Consider the following 25,278-nt stretch of genomic DNA (forward strand, 5'->3'; position numbering starts at 1 on the left):
GCAACATCAAAGGGTCTCACTGATGCTTAAATTAATCTATTGCATATGTCAAATTGTATGGGATGTCCAGGGTACATAGATGCAACCGTGTTACCACCACTGTTGAATTGATTCTGTGTATGGAAGTATCATCTCACCCTCAGTTAAGACACATGGACACCTATTTCACAAGTCACAATGCAAGGGAGTACACACTGTACTGCAACTCTACAAAAATACTGCTGACATCCGGTCAACAGTCAAACACCCTTACAGATAAGGAAACAACCCAATGCTGATGGTGCATCTTAGAAGCCTAGAAATCCACACAATAACACAAACACCAATGAGTCACAGACAACACAAGAGAACAACTGCCATGCGAAGTGATATTTGTGGTGCAAGGTACATCAACATGTTCTCACTCATTTTCTCTTTCAGCTGATCAGGGGTATGGGATCCAGCCATGGATTATGACCCCATTTGCAAACCCAAGCACTGCAGCAGAGTGTGGCTATAATGAGGCACATAGGAGGACACGCACCGTAGTCGAGAGGACCTTTGGCATCCTCAAGTCAAGATTCAGGTGCCTCGACATCACCTGAGGCAGCCTCCTATACTCACCTGAAATGGTGTGGAAAATAATTTTGACCTGTGCCATCCTGCACAACATATGTGGAAGAAGGAACGTTCCCCTATATGAACCCAACCCACAAATGCCTGAGAGGAGGAAGAGGAGGATGCTGTCCATCAACATTAGGGGGACCATCCAAACACAGCTGCAGGATTGCGTTGGAGACAACATACTGCCCAAAATGTCTTTTAACTCTACTCACCCATCAACACTGTCTTACCATATATAAATAAACACCTATACTAATCAATATATCATGGTCTGGATAATCATTTTTGCATAACATTATATCTAACTATCAGAATCAGCGTGTAGCCTCATGGAGCATTGCTGAAATACCGATAAGGACACAGAACATTCCTAATCTAGTTAAATGTGTATGAATGTACAGCCACACTCACTCACACTGTAAATGACATATATCCTGTACATGTCACATTTGAAGGGCAATAGCAGAAGACCACACCTATTTCACACATACATGTTGGCAACATGGTTCATCGCAGCATATGGCACACAACTAATACACCATCAGTCAATAATGGAACAAAAGGCCTCATACTTGAGGCAGTGGATGTGCTATTGCATTGGTAACAGGAATGTATGACCAGACCCTTGACAGCAGTAAGTCGTACATCACCTATCTTTGCAAGGACTATGTGTGACTAGATTTCCAGATAAGCAGCAAATTCATAGCACAAGTGTTCCAGGTATGACTAGCATTGCTCACATGACATCCCCTGCACATGGCAGCCCATGTCCTGAGTCATTACACACCCATGTTCCCGGTCTCACCCCACCCTTCGTCAGATGTTCCTGGAATGGTAATATGTGTCCCCAGATAAGCCCTCCTCTACACCCTACCAGACTCACAATGTAAATCCAGTGTGCTACCCTCTTTAGTATGGTGTGCCATAGTCATTGTACTTCTGTCTGCATGGACGTCAGGTTAAATAATGCACTGGCTTGTAGTCTCTAAACCCTGTTATCACCTGTACATTGCTTCCCATGTGAAAGGTACTGTTGATCATTTGAACTTGAATCTCACCTACAGGACTTGTGAGAGACTGATGCTGCACACACCGGTGAACACCTCCATGGACACCAGCCATTTGAACATGCACTGCCCTTGCCACTTGCTTGGAACAGCATAGAAGCAGCCATTTCATCCATAACACTGTTATGCCTTGCAGTATAAATCAGCTGTGTAACACAGCCCTTGGGTTCATGTGTTACTTTCCAACACACAGGACGAACACACTTTTCCGTATCCACTGTCTTGCTCCTCCTTTGACCACTCTCAGTCTGACCACTGTGTATTTACCTTGTGAAATGTTTGGATCCTGATTGACCCTGCATCCTCTTAGCATTACCCTAAAGGTTCCTTGGGCCTACATTTGTATCATAGTTGTTTTCCCAACCCTCATATTCCTCCTGGGGTATTGTGTCAGGTGGGTCTACAATGCATACTCAAATGCATTGTATGGCATAATCAGTTTATTTATTGCACCATGGGGGGGAACTTGTCTCCAAATAGCCGAATCATGGCCTATCCCTTGTCTGGGTCTCATGTATGCATGAGTGACAAGTCACCATGGCTGTATGCATGGATTGGGTATGGTGCCTTTAGCACAACAAACAACGTCAGATAATGTGCATGAAATGTCTACACGTGTTAGGACCCTGACAGTCCACACGCTGATTCACATTGCTCCCAACATATTGATTGGGCTTGTGTGGTGAATAGCTGTGAGAGTAATCAGCACAGAGGCACTGATGATCCCAGATGCTGTGGGGATTTTAAATGCCAACCTGTGCACAAATATTGTGAGGAAACCTGCCGGAATAAGAATCCTGAGACATTAACTTTGTCAGCACACCAAGGCTGCCCTGTTGACAGTCTCATAACACGTCTGCAGTGACAGGGTTGGACCATCCCCATGTGGGTTCTCAAATCCCCATTGGCTTTTCTTCTATTGATCTGCGAAGGATACTTTGTAGATACAGGAAATAGCTCCACAGACTCATGACTAGACCTGCACGTAACTGTGACAACATAGACCCCAATAATTATACAGGCTAAACATTGGCCCACACACATGAACCAGACACCTCTGTGCATTTTACCACTGGAAATATGTGAACACGTGCTGCTTGGTCTGCTGGTACTCCACTGCCACAGGAGAGACATGGCTCTGTTATATGACTCCAACTGTGGCAGAACATTACAATTGTGTATTATATTTGGGACTCCGTGTGACAAACACGGTACCCACATAGTATGATCCCATGCCTGACTCATGGTGGGTTAACAAACAAGTGCCTAGGAAGTAGTATACAACATTCCAGGACATGTGATGGCTAAGTTTTGGAACATTGACATGAACAACCGTCTGCTATCTATCCAGTGCATGCTTTGTCATTGGTGGTGTTTATGTTCCAAAAAACCTAGGAAGTGCACACAGCAGTTCTTGCTATGTGTATGGCTAACACATGTCCTCTCTCATTTCCACACTGACTTGCATCTGAGGGTTGGACACATTGACTCTACATGCATACAAGCAGATTAGCAAAAATGCATCTTGTGATGATCACACAGTGGGTCAACAACAATAGTAGTAGCCAAATCACACACATTGACGCATAGGCTTTGAGTTATTGTAGTGAGTTGCGTCACCTTGCTATCCTCTCTTGACGCAAAACATGCCAAAACTGGGTAATAAACTATTGTATCCCACACGTTTGGCCATCTATTGCATCAGTGATGCGTGAAAATCCGGTACACCAAGTAGAGGATCATGTCACATGTGCCCATACACCGTAATGCCTAATGTGGGTGCACTCAGCCTATCTCTGTATTTTCACAACTGTCATGTCCCATTCAAAATGAGAAATGACCCAAACCCTGTTAATGATAGAAATGTTGACGCATATGCGTAAAAAAACCCACACATGCATCGAAAACTGTTGCATCTGCGTAGAAATATAACGCATAATGCCCTGAAACATCCATTGGCCATGAGTGGTAATTCCCACACTGTCCCCCCGAAAATTGGTTAAGTATAATACATATTTAACAATATGGATGCAGGGTTATTTCTTATCATGTGCATCAAAAATAATGACGCACAGACTGTAAGAGTCATTATATTTTGACGCATAACAAGAAAAACGCACCACATTTGAGGCAGGAAGTGATGTAATAGGATATCCTGTTTACAGAATTGGTACAGTGGGTGTTCTTTCACTTTCACTTTGCAGTCTGTGATATTTCCTGACTGTGTGGCTGTGTATAGACTTGTCTCTTTGTGCAGTTTGATCTTTAAATTGTCTTTTTGTGTATAATAACTGTCTGTAATATCCTGACTGAGTGTTTTTGTCATTTGTGTTGTCAACATTTTGTCTTTGTTGTGTTGGGAGTCTGTTGTGGGTAGTGGTAGTTTGGGTATAGTTGGGCTGTGTTTGTAGTTATTTTGCATTTTCCTGTCCTACTTTCCCTCTATTCTCCTTTGTTTCCCTTTATCCCCTCTTTATTTTTGGTACAATAATGTTGGGTAGGCCTCGTCTTGGCAGGATGAGAGAGGAGGAGCTGGGTGGATTTATTTGGCTGGTGTGCCACTTCCTACCCCTGATGATAGAGGCAGGTGGTCGTGTGATCCAAGGCTATCACACAGAGGCAAGGAGGCTCTGGTGGGCAAAGGTGTTGTACCATCTGCAGAGAATATACAACACACAGCAAAATGACCACCAGCTGAAGCACTGCTCGGCTGACCTTGTTGCCAGGGAGCAAGATCTGCTGGATCACCTGGGGATTGTGATTGGTGGCCCTGTTGGTGAGTACAAATCAGAGGAATGTGCACGTTTAAATGCTCTGTAGTGACAGTAGCTGATTTTTTCATATTCTGCCGGCAATGTTTTTGAACATGTGGAATGCTAGTAAAACATACAGGGCCATATTTCTACTTTGTTAGCACCACAATTGCAACCTGTTTTGAAGCAAGTGTGGCACAAACTTACAAAATACAATTGTATTTTGGAAGTTTGCGCCGCCTTTGTGTCAAACAGCAACACAAATGCGGTGTCAAATATGTATAGATATGGGCCACAGTTGCCTGTGAGATATACAAATTTCCTACACATAACCGTCATTTGTTGACGCAACAGCTAGACTAACTTTATAAACACAACATGAGCCTGAAAATTAGTGCTGGCTTCACGTCAATTGATGATGGCAATGTGGCTCAAACATATGTTTCATGTGCGGTCATTGAGTGTATCAGGAAACAAATCTTGGAAATCCAGAACTTTTCCTGAAATATTGTGTCCCTCAATTGTTTTCGGATACATGTCTGAACTGAATTCTGACACATACGTAACAAGTTATAGCTTACCTCAGGTAACATCTTAGATTGATATATTGATTTTGTAGTGCCACATTTCAATTATGGATGGCTGGCAAAAGGTATGCACACGAGTTCATATCTATATGGTTGGTGCAACTCACCATAGCTGTGGCACATCAAATGAAGAAAATGATACAAATTGAGGGCTAACAACTGTCCCTGGCCCTCTGTACATTGTACCTGTGTGTCTAAAACTGGTCTTAGTCACAATATCTGTGTGACTGCTATTGCAGTCCTCACGGAAAGTGGCTTTGGATGTCTCTCATGGATACACATGATGAGAGGAATACACTCCATGATTTTGTCTGCTCACTAATGAAGGAGCATGTGTGCCACCACATGATAGTTAGGGCCACTGCATGTTTATGGATATGTGTGTATCACTCACTGGATTCCTCGGGTCTGTACATGTTTGCAGTGGTATGTAGGATGCAGTATCATAATGTCTGAGAGGCTTTACTTTCTGAGTTAATATCACACATAGTATTTGTATTTTGAAGTATTGTACAGTGCACAGACATTGAGCACATTTCTCCATTCCATGTCTTACAGGTGGACCTGCACCCTACACTATTGGAGAGGTAGCTCGATTTGCGGACCCAGATATCTCCAGTAAGTGTTGATATTTCTGTTCTGTATTGTGTTTGCTGATGATGTGTGATTGACTCCTGTGTATTGGACATATAGCAAGGTGTGATGCGCTGGTCAGTCATCTGTTCTGTTCCTTGAGTGGAGTATCATTTTATCACCATCTTTGAGTTGGCCAATCCTTATCCTATTGGCATATTTTGGGATTCTCGGTCAGTCCTGTAGACACGGCAATGTGAATAGGGATGAGTTATGAGGATACAACTTTAAATCAGAAAATGTAGTAGTGGACCATATTAGTTAATTAGTCAGCAAGTCAGACCCTGATTCTCACAGAATAGAGATGCCAAAGTCTTACCCACAGACTTCAGCTTCCATATTCACTAATGAACATGTTGGACTGTATGTTTAACTTCCTAGCAGCATGTGGCTCCACATGTTGTGCTACAAGTATGAGGAACTTGAGTACAGTGGCCTAGGTGTGCATGCAGCTCATGGCCAGAGGTGTGCTTGCATCTATCTGTTTGTTGTAAGTCATGGCTTACTGGTAGGAAATGATGTAGACAATGGTCTGCATTTCCAAAGATAAGTGTTGATGGGATTGTCCAAGGTTTAGGTGTATCCTATTTGGAGTTCCTCCTTACCTGTGGTGTGCTGGCCAAACCCATGTACAGATTTTCAAAGCCTCCTGGGTGTCCTTGTTGTTAGAAATTATTAGTTGCTTGTCCACTCCCCCTCAGACACAGGCGTAGGGTTGTGAATAGTGTACCTAGGACTGATGACCCAAGTTTGGTACACAGACATGTAAATCAGTAAATCACTTGTCCAAACCTAGGATACCCACTCATGATTAGCACATGCATTCTATGCTGGCAAGTCCATTAACAACTTGCAGATCTTGTGGCCCTACATTGCCATCCAGAACATATAAATTTGTTGGCCTGTCAGTGGTGGAGGATATGCAGCATGATTTTTACCTGACAACTGGCAGAACTATGATGCCAAAGTCATTCCAGTTGTTACCCATCTTGTAAGGTTTGGATGTGCTATTTGATGATAGGACCTTTGTAGGCTGGATTGCCATGTACTTACTCAGGAACTATCAGTGATCTGTATGATGATATGAGCTGTTACAGGTACATTAGATGTATTGTCTGATTGACTTCCTGAGCCATTTCACACAATGCAGTACCTAATGTTTGGTTTTCTATTTGTCTTAACAGCAGACAATATGACTCCCATCCAGCTTCGAGAGTTTCAACGCAGGGCAATCCGTTACCGCCACATTCTGGATGTGGAGTCTGGGTACCGCAACATGGCAAGACGATATCGCCATGAGATCGCCTCCGGAGTGTGGAGGGCATTTGCACAAGGGGGCCCTTCCATGTCTACCACAGCCACCACCGCCAGCTCCACTACTACCACCCAGGTGGCACCAACAGCAGCGGGGACCTTTGCTGGATCATCTACAGCAACAGTTACAGGAACAGTCACAGCACCACCTGCACCTCAGCCTATGGACATGGCACTGACAAGAGCCCATACTTCATCGACTGGCACCCAGACCACCCCTGCTGCAGCCATAGACCCTGCAGCTTTTGCCCAGATGCAAAGGAACTTGGACCGTGTCCTACAAAAAATGACCAGACTGCAGCAGGAGGTGGCACGAGTTAACCAGAGGGTGTGTGCCATTAAAAAGACCCTGAGGGTGGCCAACTTGTAGGCTTCTACTCAGACATGATTACCTCCTCTCTCTCCTCTTTCCTGGTTCTTTAACTTAGTGGGTTTAGGGGGCTTAGTGTTAGGTTAGTATAGGCTGTTAGTTTAATTAGTAGTAGTGGGTGGGGGGTGGTTGAGTTTCATACTTTTTTCAACAGTTTTTTATTATGTGTGTGGGTGAGGGGCAATGTTGGGGTTTTAGTGTTTAAAAAAAAAAAAAAAAAATAGACAAATATATATATTTGTTTAGTATAAAATAGTATGGGGCATATTTATACTCTGTTTGCGCCGAATGTGCGTCAAAAATTTTGACGCACAATCGGCACAAACCCTGCCCCATATTTATACTTTGACGTCCGACCCCGCGGGCGTCAAAATTCCACCATGTGCATCATTTTTTGGAAGGGGGAACCTTCCTTGCGTTAATTATATGCAAGGTAGGCGTTCCCTTCCAAAAAATGACTTTAAGGCCTGTGCCCCATATTTATACTCTGACGTCATTTTGACACACAGGAGGGGGTGGGCCTTAAAAAACGACAAACAGCCTGATGGGCGCCGTTTTTTAACGCCTGGGTCAGGGCAGGCGTTAAGGGACCTGTGGGCTCGGAAGGAGCCCAGAGGTGCCCTCCCCTGCCCCCAGGGACACCCCATGCCACCCTTGCCCACCCCAGGAGGACACCCAAGGATGGAGGGACCCATCCCAGGGAAGTAAAGGTAAGTTCGGGTAAGTATTTTTTTCAGATTTTTTTTGTGGCATAGGGGGGCCTGATTTGGGCCCCCCTACATGCCACTATGCCCAATGACCATGCCCAGGGGACATAAGTCCCCTGGGCATGGCCATTGGACAAGGGGGCATGACTCCTGTCTTTGCTAAGACAGGAGTCATGTCAATGGAGGTTGGGCATAAAAGAAAAAATGGCGCAAATCTGGTTTGAGGCAGGAATTTTGCCTCAGACCTGACCTGCCCCATTTTTTGACACACAACCCCCATATTCCCAGACGCCGGCGCTGCCTGGTGTGAGTCATTTTTTTTTACGCACACCAGTCCGCAGCGCCAGCTAACCTCATTCCATAAATAAGGCGCCCGCATGGGGCATTGGAATGGCGTTAGCCGGCGGTAAAGTTTTTGACGCACAACTGCGTTGGCGCAGTTGTGCGTCAAAAAGTATAAATATGGGCCTATGTGTTTAGGTTAGTATCTGTTGTCCTCCATGTGTCCTGTCTTATAAGGGGGGTGGAGGGGTTGATGTTTAGACCGTTTAGTTAAATGTGATAAGTAAGTTTAGCTTAGGTTAGTTAGGGACAGTTGTGGGTAGTGGGTAGTTAGTGTAGAATAGGTTAGGTTAGGTGTTTCCCCTGGTTTTAGCTTATGTTTCTACTGTTTAGTAAATATCTAGCTAAACCTTTACAGTATGTGTCACATATTTGTAGATCAGGGCCTTGCCATGAGTTAACAGTGTCTCTTTTGTATTAGCTTTTGTGTCCCATGCTGCAAGCATATCCCAACTGAGCTGTTACATTAGCAGCTACACCAAAGCTACTTAGCTAAGATTTGGCCATCCATTGCACCCACCACTCTTGGTTTCTAAGGATCCCAAAGTGTGGTTATTTTGTGCTACATGTTTTCAATGTTGCATACTTTGCTACCAGATTTGGTATTGGGGTCACTGTGTAAAGTCTACCTGCAGCCTGATGTCCCAGCAAATCCTTTTAAGGTGAGTGGTAGTATGCTCTCATGTAGTATGGCATACATAACTCACACCTATCATTTGTTACAATGTTCAGCACGGTTACTTATTTGTATGGAAACTCATACGCATCCCTTCATGCTGTTTGGTGTGTGTTACGTAAAATTTGGCGAATATGTCACATACGTAAGTTTTGACTTTCAGTAACAATCAAAGGCACTTTTTTCTGGCTTAGGCATCCCTTGAGGAGGCGTTATTCTGTACAACACAGTATTTTGGTGGATAGTTTATATTTTGCTCAGAAATAACCCTCAAGGAGGGTAGATGATGGTACAATCCAGGCCACTGTGCATAGTTATCAGCCAAGAATCGTTCAGGTCAGGTGTCTAGACAATCAATGCTCATTGACCTGAGGTTAACATCACTGATGGCCATCACAGTTGATGTGTCACATTACACAGGGACAAAGTTGTTTTGTAAGTGCTATTTATTTAAAAGTGCTGTAGTGCTATATGTACATTGTCCTTGATTGTGAGTCCATTAGTGTGACATCTTCCATTGTGATGCTACACAAGTGCAAAAGGACATGTCATTGGACATGCTGGGGTGAAGTGTCAGACAGTGCAGAGGGACAGGATTTGCCAATCAGTTAGTGAGAGACAATCACAGGGCGGGCTGACAAGATAAACAGTGGGTTGAAGAACAGTGCTTGAGTACAGTTGTTGCAAGCCTGGCATGTTACAAAGCACAGGACCCTGGTAATAGGTGGCCATGTGGCAGGGACTAGTGCTACTGGGTACTCTTACGGGTGAAGGTGATCTGCTCTACGTCTTCATCTTCTGATGTGTGTGTTGTCTCCTCTGCCCTTGGTGGTTGTAAAGGAGCAGCACACACCTCAGTGTTTGAAGACGTGGAGCCAGACATCCAGGTAGCTGCTAACAGTGGGGGTCTTAAGGGCAGTACTGCAGCAAGGAGGAGATGCTGGTTCTTAAGAATAGCAGCCACATCACAGTGATAGGCAGCCAGGTCAGCCCTGAGGGGTTGAATATTGCATTCATGCACTCGTTGTTAGGATTTTTGTTGTAGGTGTTGGGTCAACTGTATTACAGCTGTGCTGATTTCCTTCAACCTTTTTTCAACTTCCTGCATGATTGTTGTTCACCCTTGCATAGCTTCTGCCTGTTCTTCAGTTGACATCATGCACGAATGCACCCCTTCTAGGCTGGCTGCCATAGTTTGCATCCCCACCCACACCTCCTTGGCCAGCTCCCGCTGTACTCCAACTACAGTTCGCTGAAAGCTGGTGCCAGGGTCGTCAGTGTCCTCAGCTGTGTAAGAACTGGCAGGTCGTACAATTGGGGTGGTGGGTGGGTCCTCTGTGATGGCTGTTAGTTTGGGGCTCCTCCTTGTGACTGAAGGTGGTGTCTGGAGGGTTCCAAGGACATCTTGGAGGGTCTGCTGGCTGATGTTTGTCAGCTCGTCATCCATGTCATCAGGGAAGTCCAGGACAGGCATATCCGCAGGAGAGCCATCGTCCTCTGCAATGAGATACGGTACAGTTAGTGTGTCTGTGTTGTGTCTTTGTAATGTGACATGCCTGCCTTCCGATTATTTTAACATTGTGATCTTGGTTCCTGTTCATTGTTCCTGTCTTTCATATTAGCATTCTCCCAGTTTGTGGACTTGTCAGCATCACATCCTCTAGGTCACTGGCTGTGGGTGCTCTGATGGCACAAGCACCATACTTAACAATCTGGACCTTCCCCAGTCTCTGATCTTTCATATCCACCTATATGTAGTTGAGATGTAGCATATACTATGTCTAGCTTTGTTATGGCACAATATGGATGTCAGCATTGGTAAAGTGTACTGCTGATGTTGGGGAATGTGTGGTACATTGGATTGCACTGATAGTTGTAGCAGTGTTATATTTCCGCCGCTGACTGTGCAGGTGTATTTCTGTAACCAATTACATGTGTCCTCCCCCTCAATGCTGTTGTCTGAGCAGTATGACATTTGGGATGTTGCATGGTGTCATTGGAGCTATTGTGACCCAGGCACAGGGTGGACCCTGACATATGCAGCTTGGGTATGACTTTAGTGCTGTGTACCTCCTAATGTTAATGACAATGGCTGATGTTTGTAACAACTTTGGACATTCACATTTGACAGGATTGGAACATTTGTCTAGATTTCAGGGGATTGATAACGTTGTCATCCTGAACTCTCTAATTTGGGTGTGTTTGATCCATTGGGACATTACTGCCATTAGCTACTTGACCTGCACACACAGCAGAGGTGGTAGTGGCAACTGTTGTCAATGTTACATTCCACTTGCAGGTATGGCCAGGTGTTGTTAATTGGGCCCTAGTTAATGTAGGGAGAATACTGGCTGACGTGTGACATGCTGCCAGTTTTACATTGTACCCTGCCCTCCTGGCCTGGCTTTACCTTTGCAACATCCTTGGCATGGCAGCATACCCCTATGCAAAGGTCGTTGCTGTTGTGTAGTAGTGTGCCCCAGGTTTCCTCAGAACCAGCCATGCCCCCGTGCCGTGCCCCTTTGCCCATTCCACTCCCTGAATATCATGACTTACATGCATTTTGTAGTAGGTATGTCCACCCCCCTTCTCACAGTTAACATTTGTGCATTTTAATTCCTCATGCGACTTACTCTGCATGTGCGTTGTCTCCTGGTAGGCTGCGCTGTCCTTGAATCTCTGTGACGATCTCCTCAGGGATGACGGCTGCCACCATCTCATCCATGTGGTCCAGGGCCTCCTGGTGTGCTGGACTCCCACCTCCAGTCTGCAGTGCTGCCTTCCTGTTCCTGGCCATCTTTTCTTTGATACTGCACTTGCAGTCATGCCAGCGTTTCTTGCGCTCGATTACTGATCTCTGTACTTCTGCCACACTGTTGATCTTGTCAACAATTTGTTGCCATATTGCCTCTCTCCTACTGATTGGCAACTTTGAGGTGACAAACAGTTGGTGCTGGTGTTCCGTCACCTCTTTAACCAGAATTTCCTGCTCCTCTGCACTGAAGTGACACTTTATTTTCTTCTTCTCTTTCCTAGGTCTTCTGTGGGTCCTCCTGGCTGGTTCCTGGTCTGTTGTCCTCTTCCTGGGGTCTGTGCAAGCATCTGGGATCCATTTTGGCTCTCCTATGCACATTTTGCAGTGTTTCCGGCGCTTTTTGATGCGATTGCATCAAAAAACGGCACGTATCCCGTTTGTGGCGTTGTAAACCGGCTCACAGTCATTTTCTCCACATTAATGTCATTTCCCTTTAAGACATGATGCTGTGGTTTGAGTAAAAAAAAATGACTCACACCTGTGGTTTGCGCCGCCGTGCGTCAAAGTATACATTTGACACCCGCACTGCGCAAAGAAATGGCGTTAGCCAGCGGTAATATTTATGACGCACAACTGTGTCGGCCCAGTTTTGCATCAAAAAGTATCAATATGGGCCTGAGCGTGAGGGGGGCCTTGGGTAATGCTTTAAATTGATGTCTGATTGAATATTAATGAAAAAAATATTGTGTGAACAGATTATGGAGCCATAAATATCGAGGACCAAAATATTGAGAAATTAAGTGCAAATAGGTAAGTATAGATTTACTATTCTTTACTCCGCATATACGTACCTTGAGGATATATATATGTCGCGGGAAGCGCATTGGCAGGCGGCAGCAGGAGGCAGTCCATAGGGCAGGTGCCCTTTAATTAAACTTCGCGCTCCCGCTGTCGCGGGAAGTGCATTGGCGGCGGCAGCAGGAGGCAGTCCATAGGGCAGGAGCCCTTTAATTAAACTTCGCGCTCCCGCTGTCGCGGGACGCGCGCGGGCGGCGCCCGGGCAAAGCCCGGGCCAAGGGCAGGCCCGTCCTTCACCCGTCAGCGCCCGGAAGAGGCTGGGCTGGGCCATCCCCCTGAGAACTTCCTTGGGAATTCAGGATCAGGCTCATTGGACTTCTAAGAGGTACTACATTTTTTTCTCCTGTGACTGTTCTTCCATAAACCCCCCTTTGGGTTTCACGGCTTAGGAGGTCCTAAGTAACTGGCATCTAAGTAAGATCTGCTAATAGAGCAGTTCCACTTATTTATTTACTATTCTCACACTGCCATAGCTTCCCTGCATATCACTCATATCGGCTTAGATTGGTGCTCTGCCCCACTATCATTTGTAAGACGATGGGTAAAAGAAAGATCACCACACTTGGGGCCGATGGAGCACACGCCGTGCCCGTCCAATCATCAATAACCAGCTACTTATCTTCAGTTATTGGGGCCATTGAAACTGAAATTGTCCAAGTAGAAGAAAGAATTGAGGTGGCAAATAACTTGACTCAAAGAATCTCTTTAGAACCCACGACTTATATACAGTCTGCAGCCTCTTCAATTACTCCTCGCAAGCTCAATTCGCCTCTGCCCGAAGATGACGTTAATGCTCTGCATTCCTTACAGCCCTTTAATGCAGCTAACACCGATCATTCAGTCGACACTCCCCCACCCCCCAAAAAAAGGAAAGCTGGAGGACTCCGTAAGTGTAATAAGTTATCTAAATATCCAACGAAGGCCAAGGAATGTATTTCTACATCATTGGATACCCTGCCCGACCCTTTTCCAACAAAAACTCCATCATTGGGCGAACTAGGCTCAGACTGCAGGATTCTAAAAGACAATCATTTGACCAACTTAGACTCGATCCTCAAACCTCTTTTTTCGGCTTTAGAGGAGAAGCTAACATTACTTATTGACTCCAAATTTGAGCAGTTACAAGAAACTATTATTAAATATCTGCCTCAGCAGTCCACTTTAAAAACTAGTACAAATTCCCCTTCCTCTACTCCGAAACTGGTGTCTGATCCCAATGCCTCTCAGCAGGCTAACTGTTTGACGAATTGTAACCAACTCCCGTCCCATCGCATGCTTACCCGCAATTCCCATGATGATTCATTAGCTGATCCTCTGTCTACTTTGGCCGATGGTGCGACTGCCTTACTGAAGCCTGAAACTGCTCTTAAACCTAGATCTTCCACTAGTACAAAGGAGGTTCTACAGCTTCCTCCGGATAGCTTGCCATATGTTCTAGTCTTAGCAAATGTTCCTCCTCTTGATTGTACCCAGAAGGAAGATACTCATGCGTTAATAAGGAAATGTGCACATTGGATGAGCCAAAAACTTAGACACCAAGATGATCTAAATAATAGAATAATTATGGCTAGAAGGGTGAAGTGGTTAGGTTTGTCTAAAAAAGTATATGAAGGCGATTGTATAGTGATCAATTTTGCAAATTCTCATTGTGTTAATTACTTGTTGGCCTCTCTACCATCGAGTCCAAAAGGGGAAGGTGGGATCAAAGTCTATCCATTAAGCTTCTTCTACAGGCCGCCCACTTCATCACTTCCTTCCACGAGGGCCTCCCATGGTAAAAATTTTTTAACAAAGGCACCTTTACAGAACCCCACCCTTGACCCTGGGGGTACCCAAAATCACTCTTCCCTTGATGCAATTGATTGACAATTGGAGAGTTTGGGGCTCCCAAATGATTGTTTACAGGAATTAGAGCTGTTGGGAGTGCATACACTTTTGGAATCACCCATAGGGTCTGATGAGCTAGCTAGCTTTCCACATCTTATAACAGATACAGCCATAATTGAGGAGTCTGGGAAAATGCCCCAGCAAAGTAATGCATTGTTATCTTTAATTAGTTGGAATATTGCTGGGCTTCGTTCTAAAGCTGAAAATTTAGAATGGCTGGAGTTTATTTCCACATTCGATATCATTTGTTTTCAAGAAACTTGGCTTACAGCACCCTTCCATTTAAATGGCTACTTCTCTGTGTCTCAGCCAGCTACCCCATCTAGAGCAGGCAGAGCAAGTGGAGGTCTTCTGGTACTGGTGTCATTACTACTCCCAAAAATTGAGGTTTCATTGATTTGGTCTTCTGCTTTTTTTTTGGTAGTTTTATTATCAATATCTGGACGGAAAGATATTCTACTCTTAAACTTTTACAATAACATTCCAAGTGGTGCCCTGCCAGGAAGTCTCGAAGAGCTTACAGACCTGCTAGACTCTGCCGGGAAACTCCAGGGCAGGGAATTTGATATGATCTGGGTTGGAGATTTTAATGTTCAGTTATGCAAGTATGAATTACCCCACTTATGTGGTGTTGCTACAGAAGCCAGAGAATCACTTACTCATTTCATTCACTCTAATTTAGGAAATGCCTTGAATACCCTCATTTATAAATTTGATCTTGCTTTTGCAAGGGATATGGCAAACAGTCGGATAAGAGAAATACCCACCTATACACGGAGTACTAATGGTAGCATTATTGACTTTATACTTATTAATTCCTCACTTTCAAGTTCAATAGTGGATTTTAAAATTAAATCTCACTGTGCCAGTGACCATAACCCTTTGAATATAAATTTATCCTTTAAAACTAGAGTAATCTTACCTAGGATTGTATATAAAGGGAAAGAGGTGCTTAAAAGAAATTCTGGCCCTCGCATGAGGTGGGAGAGAGTAAACCCTAACACTCTTCACATGAACCTTATAACTCATAATAAGGCTGACATCAATACTTGCTTGTCCCTGCAATCCACTCCATTCCACCTTATAACTGCCTTTGAATCTTTAAGCTGTGCTATTTCTGAGGCTCTGACGTGTGCTCAATATCCCAAAGGCGAAAAACCTCAACAGTGGTTCAATTCTGCCTGTACGGCCGCTCATAGAGATCTAAAGTCAGCGATCAAAACTATTCCTTGTAATCGGGATTTAGTTAAACAGGCCAGGGGCAGATACAAATCAGCCCTTGAAGAAAGAAAGAACAAAATACGCACTAGCGCTTGGGGAGACCTTATGGCAGCGACAGAACTACGGGATCCCTCTCAATTTTGGAAGGTGGTTAATCACCCATATTTCTCAGGAAAGGAAAATAGGGACGATGACTGTCTGATACCAGAGGGGGTTTGGGTAGACCATTTTTCTACTGTATTTCAATCTGCGAATAATCCTAATGATGGAGGGGAGGTACGTGGCCTCCCATGTTCGGCTACTCTAATTCCACTTAAGAGCGGCATTTTATTTGAGGCACACGAGGTCAGTGCAACAATAACTAAAATGAAATTAAGGAAAGCCCCTGGCCCCGATGGGATACCGGTGGACCTATTTAAATCTTTACCTGATCTGTGGGTTCCATTAATCACAAATGTTCTGAACAATGCTATTCAAAGTACTATGCCCTCCTCATGGTTAATGGCAATAATCGTCCCGATCTTCAAAAAGGGTAATAGGCTTGACCCTTTTTGCTATAGACCCATCTCTTTAATAGACTCCACGGCAAAGATATTGGGGAGTGTCATTCTGTCCCGGCTTGAGGATTGGGTTGCAAGGACAAACATTTTATCGCCAATTCAATATGGGTTTAGGCCTGGATTAGGCACAGTGGATCAGGCCCTAAATTTACATCTTATCCTCAGTAAATATGTTATTGCCAAAAGAGAACCTATCCACTTAGCATTTATAGACCTGTCCAGTGCATTTGATATGGTGAACAGAGCAAAACTGTGGGACATAATGGATACAATGGGGATTGAGCAGGATTTGCTGGATTTGATCAAACGTTTATACTCTGACCTCTCTATTTTAATTCAGTTTGGACAACATGGTGAAAGGTCTCATCCCCTTGCTTCCAATCGAGGTGTTAGACAGGGCTGCACACTGGCACCTTTTCTGTTTCTACTGTACATAAACGGCTTGTACAATTGTTTTGTCCAAAATGGTAAGGATTTCCCCAGGATGAGTTTCAGACAATTGCCAATTTTATTATATGCCGATGATGCTGTTTTAATTGCCCGCACGGCCAATAGTCTACAGACCCTCCTGGATCTTTTTTTAACACATACACGAGAGCTTGATTTGAAAGTCAATTAAAAAAAATCACACGTTATGACCTGCGGTCCTAAAACCACTTGCACCAAATGTTTTAGAATGGGGGGGGAACACCTTGACAAAGGTAAAAGACTTTTGCTACCTAGGTCTGTATCTAAGTTCCACTTTGTCTTGGAAATTCCATTAGAATTTTAAGTTCCAACAACTGGCAAGAAATGTTGAGGCAATCTTTCGTTTTGCCCGCAGATTAGGGCATAGACCGGTCCACCAGATCATCACGCTCTGCAACTCCAAATGTGTTTCGGCAGCGATATATGGGGGTGGCCTTTGGGGATATATCAGTCCAAGCATTTTACAGCTTGCAGAGAACAAATTCCTTCATCGGTTACTCATGGTACCTAAGAACATAGCAAACATTTTATGCCATGAGGAGCTGGGAATCCGCTACATTACAGATTTGATAGATATTGCCCCACTTTTGCTATGGATAAAAGTATTGTCAAACCCGGCGGCTACTTTAACACACGATTGCGTAAAAGACTGTATTTCATTAACAAACTGTAACAAAATTCCATGGCTAAATTTTGTTCACAATGGCTTCCGAAACTTGGACTTGGAGTATATGTACTTTAAACCAGAGCTCCTGCCAGCCAATGCGAAAGAAATTGTTAAACTTCGACATAAGGAGCATGTTATGAATCTTAGATACCAAGTGGCAGAGAAATTGGGTTCTTTTAATTCATACATACAAATTCTATCATCAGACTTGTTAGAACCTTATTTTGTTTGGTTCCCAACCCCTTCATTATACTCTTTACTCGTACTTTTTAGATTTAATATGATCCATTTTAGAGTGGCGTTCCCTATAAAATGCGTGTGGGAAAAAACACTACCGCCATGCCCTTGCGATAATTCTTCGAAACAAAGTACTTGCCATTTTATTTTATTCTGTAAACTTTACTCAGTTCCCAGGAAATCCTTCCTATTACCCATTTTGCGTAACTTGCACACACTTCTTCCTACAAAGACGGATTGACTGGCATCCAAAGCCTCTCATCCAAACAAATGTGCATTTCTATTCTTAGTTTTATTAAATCTGCTATCACTATTAGAAACCAATATGAACTGGTAGTGTGACCATTTATTAAGAGAAACTAGGCATTGTCTTATTACTATATTGTCCTATTATTATATATGTTTTTATAAGTATTTATTATCTTATACTGTTTTAGTAAGCTTGGGCGGTAAACTTAGATTTAATAGATTTGCTTTTGACGTATGCAATAAGTACTGTATTTTATGATGACTTTTATGTATGCATGTGCACTTTTATGGCAAATCGCCGAATAAAGTTATTTTGACTGACTGACTATATATATATATGTATATATATATATGAATATATATATATATATATGTTCAAGGTTTGTAGATGTGGAGTTAAGTATAGTGAAACTTTGCTTTCCCACAGAAACTTACCTTGACCATACTTGCGTCCTCAATAATCTTGATACAATATTTCGTCCACACAATATTTTTTCCTCTATATTGTGTCCAAACACCAGCTTAAATAAGCACTGCCTTGGGTGATTTTCATATTCGAGCACTATAGAACAACAAAGGAGTTCCTTCCGACTAATTCATGCTAGCATTACCATTAGTAAGTGTTACCTAATAAAAACAGCAACAAAGCCATCATTGAAAATGTTAAAATTAAAAATTGAATTAATTTGAACAAATATGGCCTGACACATAACTACAGAACAACACGGCACACAAATGTCATTTTTTATACAGAAAAGTAGAAATGTGTATACAGTCATTCCACATCATAATCATATATATTGCTACAGTGATAATGTGAGGTGATAGTGTTGTGCTCATGTGTTACACGCATGCATATTATACACAAAATGTTGGACACAAGTACTCAAATAGAAGTTTTGTGTAGCAGTCAATGAGTGAAAATCATTCCAAATATTTTGGTGTAACTACAAATTCATCATGTAGACACAGTTAAAAACAGAAAAATGTCAATTTGGCATTTCAGCCCCTACAGAATGATTTTGGGCAGGAGGTCTTCACCAGCAGTTGAGTCAATACCTCTGATGAGTAGCACCCTATTTAATTCTACGAAAAGCTCAGCTGTAACAGACAATTCCATATGTCAGTTGAGAACAAGAGGTTGTGAGGAAATGCCTTCTCAGCAACGGCATCAGGAGACCATTGTGACCATGTAACCACTTAATATTAGGCTAATGTGACACGTAATGGGGCAGTGTCATCTACTACCCTCAGAGGTCAACTAGAATCTTTTGACTCAGACCCGAGTAATTAAACATCAAATCAAACAATAAGAACCAATACAGTCAAAATATACAATAAGGAGTCAATCACATATACACACCAAGACCTATGTGGTCATGAATCACCACACCAATTTGGTAAAGTTTAAACATTTAGGGGCATATTTATACTCCGTCTGCGCAGAATGTGCGTCAAAAGTTTTAAACTTTGACGCCCGAGCCCGCGGACGACAAAATTCCGTTGTGTGCATCATTTTTTGGATGCGACAACCCGCCTTATGTTAATGATATGCAAGGTAGGCGTTCCCGTCCCCAAAATTATTTAAACGGCCATGCGTCGTATTTATGCTTTCGGGCAAAAATGACGCACGGTCGGGAAGCGGACCCAGAAAATGACGCACAGCCCGATTTGCGTCAAAATTTGACGCCTGGGTCAGGGCAGGTGTTAAAATGGGGCAAACACGCCTGTATTTAATCAGAACACACAGAAGCAACAGCAGAGCAGCAGAGCAGCAAAAGGGAGACATGGGGGTGATTCTTATCCAGCGTGCACGCAGACACAGAGCCCAGCAGGGACCCCAAAGGCAGCGCAGAAGGCAGGAGAGTATATTCTGCCCCAGAACAACCCTTCATGGCCTCAGGGAGCACGACATCATCCAGAGGTACAGGTTGAACTGACAGGCCATTCAGCAGCTGCTGCGCAACATTGAACCGCAGTTGGCACCCACTTTGCTGACACCCCGCACCATCCCAGCAGAAACCAAGCTGCTTGCCGTACTTCACATGCTGGCAAGTGGCTCTTTTCAAACAACTGGTGCCCTGGTTGCCGGAATATCACAACCATCATTCTCTGCCTTTTTGCCCAAAGTACTGGATGCCATCATTGGACTTACACCCCGCCACATCTGCTTCCCTAACACACTGCAGAAGCGGCAGGAAACAAAACAGGGGTTCTACCTCATTAGTGGCTTCCCACACGTCCTTGGTGCAATCGACTGCACACATGTACGCCTTTTGCCACCTGCTGCAACTGAACACCTCTACTGCAACAGGAAGCACACACATTCCATCAATGTGAAGGCCATAGTTGATCACCAAGGATTGATCACCAACATCGTGGCTAAATATCCTGGGAGTGTCCATGACTCCTTCATCTTCCGTCACTGCACCATCAATGAACACTTCCAGGATGGACGGTATGGCAATGGACTACTTGTTGGTAAGTGCAAAAACCTACTTATATACACACTGCACAGCAACCCTCTAGGACACACAACACATACACCACAACAGCAACATGTGAACAGGAACACACAGAGGTCACGACATTGCTAGCCATGTTTCTTAGGTCACCATTGAACCTGTCACACATCTGAAATTACTGTACAGCCTAATGTTAAGACATCAAAGATCACAACGTGTGGAGTGGGTTGCCTAAATGTCACCTTGCAAATTGTAAGTGTCCCAGTGACGTTTACATTAATCCATTGCATAAGTCTAAAGGTATGGGATGTCCAGGGTACATTGATATGAACGTGTTAACAACACTGTCAAAATGATTCTGTGTGTGGAACTATCATCTCACCCCCAGTGAAGACACACAGACACCTGTATCACAAGTCACAATGCTAGGGAGGGCACACTGTACTGCAAATCCCAAAACATACTGGTGAGAAAACGGTCAGCAGCCAAACACTTGTTCAGCCAAGGATACAACACGATGCAGATGGTACATCCTACAAGCCTAGGATGCGACATAATAACACAAAAGAGTCACAGACAACACAAGACAACTACTGCCATGAAAGGTCATTTCAATGGGGCTAGCTACATCAACATGATCCCATTCATTTTCTCTTGCAGCTGATCAGGGGTATGGCATCCAGCCATGGATAATGACACCTATTGGCAACCCGAGTACTGCAGCAGAGCGTGCCTACAACGACGCACATAGGAGGACACGCACCATAGTCGAGAGGACCTTCGGCATCCTCAAGTCAAGGTTCCGGTGCCTCGACATCACTGGTGGTAGCCTCCTATATTCCCCGGAGATGGTCTGTAAGATCATCCTAACATGTGCAATATTGCACAACATTTGCATCAAAAGAAACATTCCCCTCCTGGAACCAGAACCACACATGCCTGAAGAGGAGAAAGAGGAGGATGCTGGCCTGCAACATGAGGGGGAAATACAGAACACGGCCGCTGGTATATGCAGGCGGCAACATATCGTGAACAATTTATTTTAAATATAATCACCATCACCCCTTAAATGAACTAATTTAAATAAACACCTATAATAATCACCTTATCATGGTCTGGCTAATCATTTTTGCACACCTTCATCTCTAACTATCAGAATAAGAGTGTTCCCTCATGGAGCATTGCTGATATACTGATTAGGACACTGAAAATCCCAGAGCTAATGTGATGCGTAACATACAATGGTCACATACACACACACTGTAAATGACATATGTCATGCACATTTCTCCTTTGAAGGCCAATAGCAGACAGTAGGCACATTTCAGTTATCTACTGCACAGTTGATATGTCACATTACCCAGAGACAGATTTGTTGTGTAAGTGCTATTTATTGAAAAGTGCTGTAGTGCTATCTGTACATTGTCCATTATTGTGAGTCCATTAGAGTGACATCTTACATTGTGATCCTACACAAGGGGTTACGGAAATGCTTTTGACATTCTGGGGTGATGTTTCAGACAGTGCAGAGGGACAGGATTTGCCAATGAGTAGGAGAGAGACAATCACTGGGCAGGCTGACAAGATATACAGTGGTAAGCAGAACAGTCATTAAGTAGAGTTGTTGCAAGACTGGCATGTTACAAAGCGCAGGACCTTGGTAATAGTTGGCCATGTGGCAGGGACTAGTGCTTCTGGGTACTTTTCCATGTGAAAGTGATCTGTTCCATGTCTTCTTCTTCTGATGTGTGTGTTGCCTCCTCTGTTCTTGGTGGTGGTGGTTGTGAAGGGGCAACACACACCTCAGTGTTAGAAGACGTGGAGTCAGACATCCCGGTCACTGCTACCTATGAAGGTCTTAAGGGCAGTACTGCTGCAAGGAGGATCTGCTGATTCTTAAGAATAGCAGCCACATCACGATGGTAGGCAGCCAGGTCGGCCCTGAGGGGTTCAATGTTGCATTCGTGCACGCGTTGACAGGATTGCTGTAGTAGGTGTTGGGTCAACTGTATTACAGCTGTGCTGATTTCCTTCTGGGTTTTTTGCTGTTCCTGCAAGATAGATGTTAGGGCTTGCATAGCTGCTGCCTGATCTGCAGATGACATCATGCACGAACGGACCCCCTCTAGGCTGGCTGCCATAGTTTGCATCCCCACCCGCACCTCCTTGGCCAGCTCCCGCTGTACCTCAACTACAGTTCTCTCAAAGCTGGTGCCTTTGTCGTCTGAGTCCTCAGCTGTATTGGAGCTGGCAGGTCTTACAATTGGGATGGTGGGTGGATCCTCTGCAATGGCTGCTTGTTCTGTGTTCCTCCTTGTGACTGAAGGTGGGGTCTGGAGGGTTTCAAGGACCTTTTGGATAATCTCCTGGGGAATGTTTATCAGCTCGTCATCCATGTCATCAGGGTAATCTGGGACAGGCACATCCGCTGGAGATCCATCTTCCTCTGCAATGAAACAGTGTACAATTAGTGTGTCTGTGTTGTGGCATGAGTGATGTGACATGCCTGCTTTGTGATAAATTCACATTGTGATCTTGTTTCGTGTTCATTGCTCCAGTCCTTCAGATGGGCATTCTCCCAGGCCTATGGCCCACCTGCATGTCACTTGTATGTTATTAAGTTATTAGAATTGTCGGCATCATCTCTTCTAGGTGTTGGTTTTGGCCAAATAGTGAATTGCCACCTTCTTGTCCTACTCAACCCTCCGTCTACATCCATTCTCATGGTGAGACCTTTCACTGGCTGTGGGTGTTCTGATGGCACTGGCAGCACACTTAACAATCTGGACCTGCCCCAATCTCTGATCTTTCACATCCACTTAAATGTATTTGACATGTAGCATATCCTATGCATAGCAATGTTATGACACGATATGGATGTTGGCATTGGTAATGTGTACTGCTGATGTTGGGGAATGTGTGGTACATTGGATTGCCCTGATTGTCGTAGCAGTGTCCTATTTCCTCCTCTGACTGTGCAGGTGTATGTCAGTGACCAGTTACATGTGCCCCCCCTCAATGCTGTTGTCTGAGCAGTATGACATTTGGGATGTTACAATGTGACCCAGGCACAGGATGGACCCTGACATATGCAGTATGGGTATGTCCTTAGTGCTGTGTAGCTCCTATTGTTGTTGAAATTGGCTGATGTTTGCAACAACTATGGGCATTGACATTTGACAGTACTGGGGCCTTTGTCTTCTTTCAGGGGATTGTTGAAGTTGTCATCCTCAACCCCCTAATTTAGGTGTGTATGATCCATGGGGAGGCTACTGCTATTGGCTACTTGAGCTGCACACAGAGCGGAAGTGGTAGTGGCAACTGTTGTCACAGTTACATTCCAGTAGTTGGTATGGCTAGAGGTTGTTAAGAGGGCCCTAGTTAATTTGGGGGGTATGGTGGCTGACATGTGCCGGGATGTCAATTTGACATTGTGGCCTTCCCTCCTGGTGTGGATTTCCCTTTGCTCCATCGTTGGCATGACAGCATGCCCCCATGGGACTGTTGTTGGTGTAGAGTAATGGTGTGCCCCAGCTTCTGTCTGTGCAGGCCATGCCCGATGCTGTGCCACTTTACCCATTCCACTCCATTTATATGATGACTTACATGCAATGTGTATTAGGTATTCCTCCCCCGGTTGCAGTTGACATTAGTGCATTTCAATTCCCCATGAGACTTACCCTGCATGTGCGTTGTCTCCTGGTAGTCTGCGCTGTCGTGTCCTTGAATCCCTGTGACGATCTCCTCAGGGATGACGACTGCGACCATCTCCTCCATGTGGTCCAGGGCCTCCTGGTGTGCTGGACTCCCACCTCCAGTCTGCAGTGCTGCCTTCCTGTTCCTGGCCATCTTTTCCTTGGTCCTGCGCTTGCAGTCATGCCAGCGTTTCTTGCACTCGATGACTGTTCTGCGTACTTCTGCCACACTGTTAATCTTGTCAACAATTTGTTGCCATATAGCCTCTTTCCTACTGATTGGCAACTTTGAGGTGATAAACAGTTGGTGCTGGTGTTCCGTCACTTCTTTAACCAGAATTTCATGCTCCTCTGCACTGAAGCCACACTTTCTTTTCTTCTTATAAGTGTCCTGGTTCTTGTGTGGGTCCTACTGGCTGGTTCCTGGTCTGTTGTCATCTTCCTGGGGTCTGTAGTGGCATCTGAGATCCATTTTGGCTCTCCTCTGGTGAAATGGCAGTGTTCGCATTTTTTTTTTATGCTATTGCGTCAAAAAACAGTGCATATCCGGTTTGCGGGGACGTAATTCGACCCACAGTCATTTCCGCCACGTTAACGTCGTTTTGCTTTACGACTTGGCGCTGCGGTGTGCGTCAAAATAAATGACTCCCACCTGTGGTTTGCGCCGCCGTGCGTCAAAGTATAAATTTGACGCCTGCACGGCGCACCAAAATGGCGTTAGCCGGCGGTAATATTTTTGATGCAAAACTGCACCGGCACAGTTTTGTGTCAAAAAGTATAAATATGGCCCCTATTGCCCTTAAATTGACAATACGAAGTTCACATAAATGATGTGCAAAACCAAATAATAGCAATACAGAAACAACACAGGCTGTCCAAAGTGTCTGAAGAATTTTAATTTTATAAGTGCAATCACCATTAAACACAAAAGAATTATAGAGAATAACAACAGAACTATTTTAAAAATAGCAACACAATTCACCAGTTGTGCAGTAGAATCAATCAAAATCAATCAATAAACATTTAATCAAATATTTGGTCAGACATCATAGCTATCAAAACTCTACTTTGAAAAACATGTGTGGGGCTGGACTTTGCACATGCAAAAATTAAAAATAAGACAAAAATTAATTTGGAAAAACATCTAACGATGGTGCTAACAAA

Source organism: Pleurodeles waltl, chromosome 2_2 (genome assembly GCF_031143425.1).
Source record: "Pleurodeles waltl isolate 20211129_DDA chromosome 2_2, aPleWal1.hap1.20221129, whole genome shotgun sequence".
NCBI lineage: Eukaryota > Metazoa > Chordata > Amphibia > Caudata > Salamandridae > Pleurodeles > Pleurodeles waltl.